Source organism: Silurus aristotelis (genome assembly GCF_946808225.1).
Source record: "Silurus aristotelis genome assembly, chromosome: 16".
NCBI lineage: Eukaryota > Metazoa > Chordata > Actinopteri > Siluriformes > Siluridae > Silurus > Silurus aristotelis.
In genome coordinates, this window is record NC_139589.1 from 17,111,459 (window position 1) to 17,121,004 (window position 9,546).

The window sequence follows — 9,546 nt, forward strand, 5'->3', positions numbered from 1 at the left end:
AGCTAACGACCTCAAACAGGTGCATCTAATTTAGGATAATAAATGTAGTGGAGGTGGACATTTTAAAGGCAGACTAACAGGTCTTTGAGGGTCAGAATTCTAGCTGATAGACAGGTGTTCAAATACTTATTTGCAGCTGTTTCATACAAATAAATAGTTTAAAAATAATATATTGTGATTTCTGGATTTTTTTTTTTTAGATTATGTCTCTCACAGTGGACATCCACCTACGATGACAATTTCAGACCCCTCCATGATTTCTAAGTGGGAGAACTTGCAAAATAGCAGGGTGTTCAAATACTTATTTTCCTCACTGTATATATACGCACACTGTATATACACATACAGTAATCCTCATTTATCGTGGTTGTTATGTTCCGATAAACGAAAAACCGTGAAAAACAGTCGCTACTTCAATAATGCTATTTTATGTATACAGTACTGTAAACCATTTTAATAATTATATTTTTATTAATACATTACATTATTTCAACAAACTCCATGAAAACAAGTCCTATACGTTTATATATATATATATATATATATATATATATATATATATATATATATATATATATATATATATATATATAGCCACACATTTCTTTCCCTCTTGCCCACTGGATTAGGAAGTAGATGCGGTAATAGTTACATCCACGACACAATGGTAATAATTGATGGAGGACAGTGCAGAAACAGCAGGATACAAAGTGTTTCTGGTGGGTGGAGCAACTGAGCACTGTCAGCAACATGGAAATAGGCCTTGCGAGATGGGAGGGAGCCGTCTGTGTTCCATTTGTATGAACAGTCAAAATTCAAACATACACACACACACACACACACACACACACACCCCCAAACACGCCTCCAATGTTGACTCACCGATTCCTCCCGAGGAGACAGGCCTATTGATGCTCAATGAATAAGCTGAATCCAGCACGCTCAACGAGCTGGAGGTTACAATAGGCCACGCAACACGCTCCCCTTCCCATAATCTTCCAGTAAAATATTTATCACTATCAATTTAGCCACGTTCCTGCTGACATTAGAATAATTTGGTGTGGATAACCTTTAGCGACAGCTATTGATCGGGGTCCACTAAACCGGTGGCACACAGACAGCTAAAATAATTTTTTGTGCACCGTTGGAATAAAAAAGAGGCATGAAGATACCACTCTAGGTAGCCCTATTAGAGAATCATGGAACTCCTCAGACAGGCATGGAACAACTCTGACTCTAACTCTGACACTTTATATTCAACATTTAATAAGGTCAATTCAGGTGTATTGGGACATTAGGTTGATGCATATAACATGGCTTAATTCGTGACACCATCTAAGGAGATTGACCACAACAAAATTTAGGATACAGGAAAAATAACATGGAATAACTTTGGATAGGTTTTTCCTTATTTGCTTATTTAATTGCCAGGACTAATCTATACAAAAGATAAACGATAGGAACCAAATAAGCACAAAGTTGCTTGAACCTATGTTGAGAATATATTAATTTTTAAAGTTTCCACAAATTCTCCAATGGCATGGTATGTTTAAAAACAGAATAAGGGCAAAAATAATGAAGGAATGTAATAGATGCATGAATACTGTTACCACAGCCATGAACATTTTTATATGTTTGCCTTGAGCATTTAAAATTTCATGTATTACACATTTAACTCTGTTTACTTTTTAAATGGAGAGAGAGCAAAGGAACGAGATGCAGGTTTGACAGTGAGGATGCAAATCATAACGCAGACACAAACTCATTTTGGATTTGCTATTGGAATAGTCAGGTGTGTTTCGACGGACAGACATGTCCTCTCATTCACTATTAAAAACCAGATTGTTTGATAATAAGGTGGTTCAGCCTTGATTTGTGCAATCTCTCTCTATCACACATTCACACGCACACAAGGGAAAAGTCTGCACCTGCACAGTCATTAAAAGCAGGCTATTTTTAAATAGGAATAGGCAAACGTGTTGCGGCTAAGCATTGAAATGATCATGTTAAACATTTCTTTGAATATTAGGATAAGGCCCTTGAAAAACGCCACCTACACATTTGCACAACCAGGCACATCACATTAGAAAAATTCCAAAGTCATCCAATTTTGTTCTAATCACTACAATTAGTCCTAAATTATCACGGGGGTCTGACAGACGTTCCTTGTAACTGTCTCTCTCTTTTTCTCTCCACCGGGCGCTAATCAGCCACACTCATTACTGACGCTGATTAAACTGCAAATTAGCCAGCGGCGGCCCTCGTGCGCTTCGCTCAATATCAATTAAGGCGAGCAGCTTGTGTGCGCTCTTGGGAACGCTATCCAAATGCTTGATAGTGCTACTTATTAGCTTGGAAAACTAGGAAAATACCAATAATCAACAGTCAGGGGGATAAAAGACACAAAGTGGGTGAATGGCTAAGGATACGGTTTTCTCTCCTAGTTATTAGCATTTAACTAATCTATTACAGTGAGATGTGTGCAGTAGATGTACAACGTTAGCTTAATAATAATAATGGCCCTTAAATCACACCAGAATGTCTTATGTAGCCCACTGTTATTTGGTGTGTCAGCGAGTAAGAAAATGCATTATCTTTGGCTTTTTACATTCGCTATTGGCTCTAATGAATCACATTAAGCCTTGACAAATCTGAAATCCTACATCATTAGGTCGTTCCAGTTAGCGATGGGACTGAACATTTTCTCCCTCTCTAACCTCTTTAGCCTTGAAGTTAATGGCAAGTGATTTTATTTATTTATTTAATTAGAGAGATCCCACGAATAATCTGGCGATTTGTCTCCCACGTCTCGTAGATTTGAAGTGACCAAGCAATAATAAATGTGAGAAACCTAAAACCTAAATCACTCAAAAGGCCCACTAATATGCAGATTAACAAAGTGTATAAGTAGAATTGCAATTTATTTTCTCCCTAACTAAGTGCTCTTCAGGACTGTACTGCAGTATATTAAGTGCAGTGTTTTTTTTTTTATTATCCATTATTGTGCTAAATATTCCAAGGCAAAGCATACTAAGCAGCTAATTTGATTATTAATGTGACATTCCTAAATTTACTACCTCAGACTCAATTTATTATTGTACAGAAATGAAACTGGGGCCTGGACATTTCTGATTGTTTAGCACAACAATGCAATTGTGCTGGTTGTTCTTTTGCATTGTGAATTTATATTTGAGATGTTTAAGAATGAAACATTCACACCAGACTGTATTCTGATGAGAGTTTTTAATGCTTAATGCGTGTGTAGTGAAACACAAAGACAGACAAGCATTAGCATCAGTGATGCTCATCCTCCCTTGAATTCACTAGTAAGTTAGCTTGCTATCCAAGAACACCAGATAGAAGACCAAACCTAACTTTTTGCTTTATATTTCCTAATTCACGTTGTTTTGTAATATTTTATGTACTGTCTTGGGTTGTGCAAGCATTCCGCATGGAGAAATAAATATATGTGTATTTTTTGCTGTGGCAGCTGAAATCACTTAGGTCTAACCTTATGATTGAATCAGATACCCATCAGTTTCTTGCCAGCACAAAGCAAGTCTTTTTTTCTTAAGTCCCTAGAGACTCTCAAGTCTCTTAAGTATCTTATATCCATGGTGTCAAGCAAGCTTTGAAGATTTGGTTGAAAAAATTATCTACACTAATTTGGTGGATGAGATACAGTCGAAGTTATCAATGTTAGTGGAGCATCAGTCTTAAGGAGGACAAACTCAAGGTCAATAACACTGTGTATAGTGTCAGGCACTGTCTGGCTTGGGCTTAAATTAGTTCTTTAGACTATATTGCCACACCATTTGTGACTTTCTTTAAAATCTCTGAATATGTTGCATAGGATATGTGTCAGTTGCAGGCAAAGATCATGTACTGTATCCTTTGAACTGGAGATGCAGTGGAAAGAGCAAACCAGACAAGTGCCTTTCTGTTATGCACAGGATATCAGAGAGCAGCATTTTATGGTGGGATCTGATATCCTTAACGTGAGACGGCAGTCTTTTTACATTGTGATGAAAAAGTTTGAAAGTCTGCACATAGTTTGTCAGCCTGGCATGCTGCTGAAGTGCTGTTCTCATGGTTTGGAGTGAAGCAGTTGTTTCAGGATCTGCATATCTTTTCTTTTTGTTGTTTGTTATATGCAGTCTGTGAAGTGAGGACATTCCTGGCTTGATAACATGCTTCAGTGAGACCACTGCCCACTGCACTGTCATCGTTAGAATTTACGTACACAGGACAAGTTCTTGTAGGTAGTCAGATAAGATGCTCGTCTGCTACGGTCCTTAGAGGAGAGGCCTCCCTGCTAACATGCAGACCTTGAGCAGATGGGTCCTTAATGCTATTGCATCTTCTTATGAGTCCTCTGGTCTCCCCGCTCCTTTCGGGGTCATAGCGCACTCTACCTGGAGTGTGGCAGCCTCTAAGGCTTGGTCCTCTGGAGTGTCCCTCTAAGACATCTGCAATGCTGCGGGCTGGTCCATCCCACTGACCTTTGTCAGGTTCTGTAACTTTGACCTCAGTGCCACTCCTGGTCCCTCCATCCTTTCAACCTAGCTATGCTCATACACACTAGTCAGGGACTAGTCAGTCTGGCGGTATTGGATTCTCATTCCCAAAGCGTTGCGATGCAGCTTGAGTTCCTGAAAGGGAACGTTTTTAGGTTAAGTATGTAACCCCAGTTCCCCGAGAGAAGGAGACGCTGCATCTATATGCCACACTGCCAAACAATAGACATAAATACACAAATTTAGCGCTTCACGAACAAACAGAAGCTAGCGACTGCTTTACTCCATGTGCTTTTTATAGCTTCCTGGTCCTGACGTCACCCCGGCGGTGATGCCACGCCTTCCATTGGACAGATTAAACACGAGATTCTGAGCGGGAACAGCGCAAAAGCATTCCCAAAGCGTTGCGACGCAGCGTCTACGCAGCGTCTACGCAGGGTTACATACGTAACCTAGAGACGATATTTCAGGTTACCTGAAAGCTTAAATAAACTTAAATGAAGTTTCATCTCTGCTGTTCACTAGTTTCTACTTCTTCTATTTAACTTTTTAAAATTCTGTGCAAATCTTTAGTCACAGACAGATATTCTAGGATTGTTAATTTCTTGTGACAAACTGCACGAAACGGCTTTTGCGCAGGGTTCCCACAAAATCATTAGTTGTCTAATATTTTACAAATGTATGGAATTACTTTAAGTATTAAAGTGTCTTGGATTCGAAATGGCATGATCTTTTTATGCTTTAGACAGATTTCTATAATTAATTTGTGTTTTTTATGTTTTATGTTTTAAGTGTTTTTTTTTTTATGTTAAAACTATACAATGTCACCATGTGCAGTTCAGCAAATGTGAATGTAGGCAGGAATCATCAACATGGGTAAATCTTAACCTAACCCAAAATGGCTGGAGACAATCGAGTACCCTTGCAAGCTAAGAGCAGTGTGTGTAAATAGCTATGAAGACAACTACATGTTTTACAATAATGAGACACTTTACAATAGGATCAAAGCGAAGCACAAAGCAAAAACTGTGAACAAAACAATAGTCAGGTTCTGTTGCTGACTTTACTGATATATATAGATCTGGCCATCTGTCAATGCCATGGAGAACATTCACACCTATCATCAGCCACAGCAGCTTATGATATTTGTTCTATTTGTGGTTAAACACCAACACTGTGAAAAGAGGTAATTTAGCTTTTAATAATTGGTTTGGGTTTTTAACTTAAGTTCATTACTCTTTTTTACTCTAAATGCTAGTATTTATTGCATGCCTTATTGCCTAGGTTGGTTGTAAGAAGGATTCCCATTCAGTTGTATTTCCACGCTTCACCATTAGAGGCAGACATACAGTTTACCAAGCATGACAAGTTACCTATAACATCACAGTTCTCCATTAAGTACGGTGGCCGAGAAGTGCATTAACAAATCCAAAATCTAATTAACAAATCCAAAAACAAATTAACAAATCCAAAAACAAATTAACAAACCTGAAAACAAATTACCAAATCCAAAAACAAATTAACAAATCCAAAAACAAATTAACAAATCCAAAAACAAATTTACAAATCCAAAAACAAATCAACAAATCCAAAAACAAATCAACAAATCCGAAAACAAATTAACAAATTCAAAAACAAAACAACAAATCCAAAAACACATTAACAAATCCGAAAACAAATTAACAAATTAGAAAACACTAACAAATCCAAAAACAAAATAACAAATCCAAAAACAAATTAACAAATTTAAAAACAAATTAACTAATCCGAAAACAAATTACCAAATTCAAAAAAAATTAACAAATCCGAAAACAAATTAACAAATTCAAAAACACATTAACAAATCCAAAAAACACAACGACAAGCCAGACAAACCGGAAAAGGTAGGTATAGTTTGCGAATGGAAACTTACAGATCATTGGACAAGACACCTGTCAGTCAAGATATACAGGTGAGTGACAGGTGTCTTGTCCAATAATCTGTAAGTTTCTATTTACAAACTACCTACCTTTTCCGGTTTGTCTGAATCGTTGCACGAAACACATTAACAAATCCAAAAAACACAACGACAAGCCAGACAAACCGGAAAAGGTAGGTATAGTTTGCGATTGGAAACTTACAGATCATTGGACGAGACACCTGTCACTCACCTGTATATCTTGACTGACAGGTGTCTTGTCCAATGATCTGTAAGTTTCCATTCGCAAACTATACCTATCTTTTCCGGTTTGTCTGGCTTGTCGTTGTGTTTTTTGGATTTGTTAATGTGTTTTTGAATTTGTTAATTTGTTTTCGGATTTGTTAATTTGTTTTTGAATTTGTTAATTTGTTTTCGGATTTGTTATTTTGTTTTTGGATTTGTTAGTGTTTTCTAATTTGTTAATTTTTTTTTCGGATTTGTTAGTGTGATTTTGGATTTGTTGTTTTGTTTTTGAATTTGTTAATTTGTTTTCGGATTTGTTGTTTTGTTTTTGGATTTGTTAATTTGTTTATGGATTTGTTAATTTGTTTTTGGGTTTGTTAATTTGTTTTTGGATTTGTTAATTTGTTTTTGGGTTTGTTAATTTGTTTTTGGATTTGGTAATTTGTTTTTGGATTTGTTGTTTTGTTTTTGGATTTGTTAATTTGTTTTCGGATTTGTTAATGTGTTTTGCACTTCTCGGCCACCGTAATTAAGAGTATAAAAGGCCTAAAAACAGAGCATTCGGCATCAAGCAACCTACTGAACAGCAGCTAGGAACTAACAGCAAGAATCAATTCTAAACCCAGTTTGAGTGTTCTAAATCCTGTATTGTGTTCTTACTGACACGGGGCGAGTACAATCTCCTGATCAGCCCACACCAGATAGTGAAACTCTCTTATTTGGTCCTTCGAGCCAGATAGGAAACCTTCCTAACATTGGTAGATACTGCTATACCTAGTAAATTTCCCATTACAAAAAATCTATCTATCTATCTATCTATCTATCTATCTATCTATCTATCTATCTATCTATCTATCTATCTATCTATCTATCTATCTATCTATCTATCTATCTATCTATCTATCTATCTATCTATCTATCGCTGTTTACCCAACTTATTTTTAAAGTTTATTACTGTGGCATAAGTTGACTTGTGATTGTAAATGAGCTTAAGGGGGTATTTTCTGCTGTGTATTAATTGCCATTGTAAGATTATGCTCAAGCACTTGATCCCAAAAAAATAATGTGAGTCTGTAGGGACAGGAGATTCCTACACAAACACTATATATATATATATATATATATATATATATATATATATATATATATATATATATATATATATATATATATATATATATATATATATATATATTATTCTCCAACGAAAAACCTCAAATCAAGCGCCAAAATCTGACAATATACACACATCTGGCAATTAAAACCATCCGTGTGGAAACATAGCAAAAGTTCTGTTTGGTGTTCTGATGATTTACGTAATTTACGAATATTTTTGAATTCATGCTCTATGTTTAGTATGGTTTCATTAATAATAAACATACATTTGCATAAGCATCCATATTTGTCCATGTCAATGTTGATTAGAGTGTTAAAAACCTTCTTGCATGTCTTCCTTCACCACATCCATTCACCTCCTCTTTGGCCTTCCTCTTTTCCTCTTTCCTGGTGGCTCCATCGTCAGCATTCTTCTACCAATGGGTTTTGGTAGAACATATTAGTAACAATAACATAGATGTGATGGATATATATGTATATAACATATATATCTATCTAACAGACCTTTATGATACATTTTATATGCAATCTGAAACGGTTTTGATATAAACTATTCATAAATTTGTTAGCCTTCGACACAGATTTTGGGACTCACAGCTGAAATGCCCTACCTAAATTTTAATATTAACAGTTCCTGATAAAAGTGGGCTTCATACACAATTTAAATATTTCTAAAAAGAAGACACTTTGAGCTTTACTGTCCATTATTCACTGTTGATATTGTTCAAAAAAATAATAAGTTACAGACGATTAAGTACTGTAGAAAAAAAATTCCTTAAATATTTTTTTTTCCTTCATAGATACTGTAAATACATGAAATCTGTCCTATAGCAATCCAGAAAAGTAATGGGTTAAAAGCCACATGTCTCATGAGTTTATATTTTAAATTGAATGAAGATATCATTAAAAATGAGATTCCTACAAACATTTATCTGATACTTTGTCTGTTTCGCCCCTCCCCACCCAAATTTTAGGACTTACAGCTGAAATGCTCTACCTAACTTTAAATGTTAACAGTTCCTGATAAAAAAAAATGTGCTACCTACACAATTTAAATATCTTTGGAAAGAAGACACTTTAAGCTTTACTGTCCATCATCAAAGTTGATATTGCTCAAAAAGATATTAAGTTATAGATGATGAAGTACTATAGATATACATTTCCTGCATTGAACATTATTTCAGCAAGATGTCGTTTTTTATGTGAAAGTTATTCGGAAATATATAAACACAAACACCAGCCGAAGTTCTTTGACGTTAACAAATGAATACACATCTTAATTACAACACTATTGTTTGTTTGGAGCAGAAATGCTTTACGGCTTATATTGTTCACCGGACCCTGATCTTTCCTAACAAACCGGGATTAGCAGCAGTGGATGTGTTTGTGACTCGTTATTACAATATTAATGTAAGTAGTGCGTTTTTTAATGCATGTTGTTGTTGTGTACTGCTCACACAAATTCAGCAAATACATTCGTTATACGTTTTCCATTGAAAAACAGTGATCTGAAATCGCTGCTTGAGACTTGGAGCTTTAGAATGATGTATAGTTAGTCATGTTACTCTTCTCCCTATTTATTTAAATAGGCATATAACTTAAATTATTTGTATGCATACATCTATTTATATAATGTTCCATATTGTTGAGGGCTTAAATGTTTTTATTCCACATTACAGTACTTTCGCGCATGTACCAAACCTTTTTGGGCTCTTTTAATAGCCATTCTAACACAGCGCCAACCTGCGTCCGTCCCCAATACTGCGTTTT

The 9,546-nt window shown here is 35.7% G+C and overlaps 1 long non-coding RNA gene across 1 annotated transcript; it reads right to left on the reverse strand.

The window, feature by feature from the left end:
- Positions 1-3,562: 3,562 nt before the first annotated feature.
- On the reverse strand, positions 3,563-9,542 carry LOC310739406. Its single transcript, XR_014537385.1, has 4 exons — positions 9,342-9,542; positions 7,906-8,373; positions 7,182-7,576; positions 3,563-5,906 (listed from the first exon to the last, which is right to left on the reverse strand). It is a non-coding gene; the product is annotated as an uncharacterized lncRNA (long non-coding RNA).
- Between the last annotated feature and the right edge of the window lie 4 nt (positions 9,543-9,546).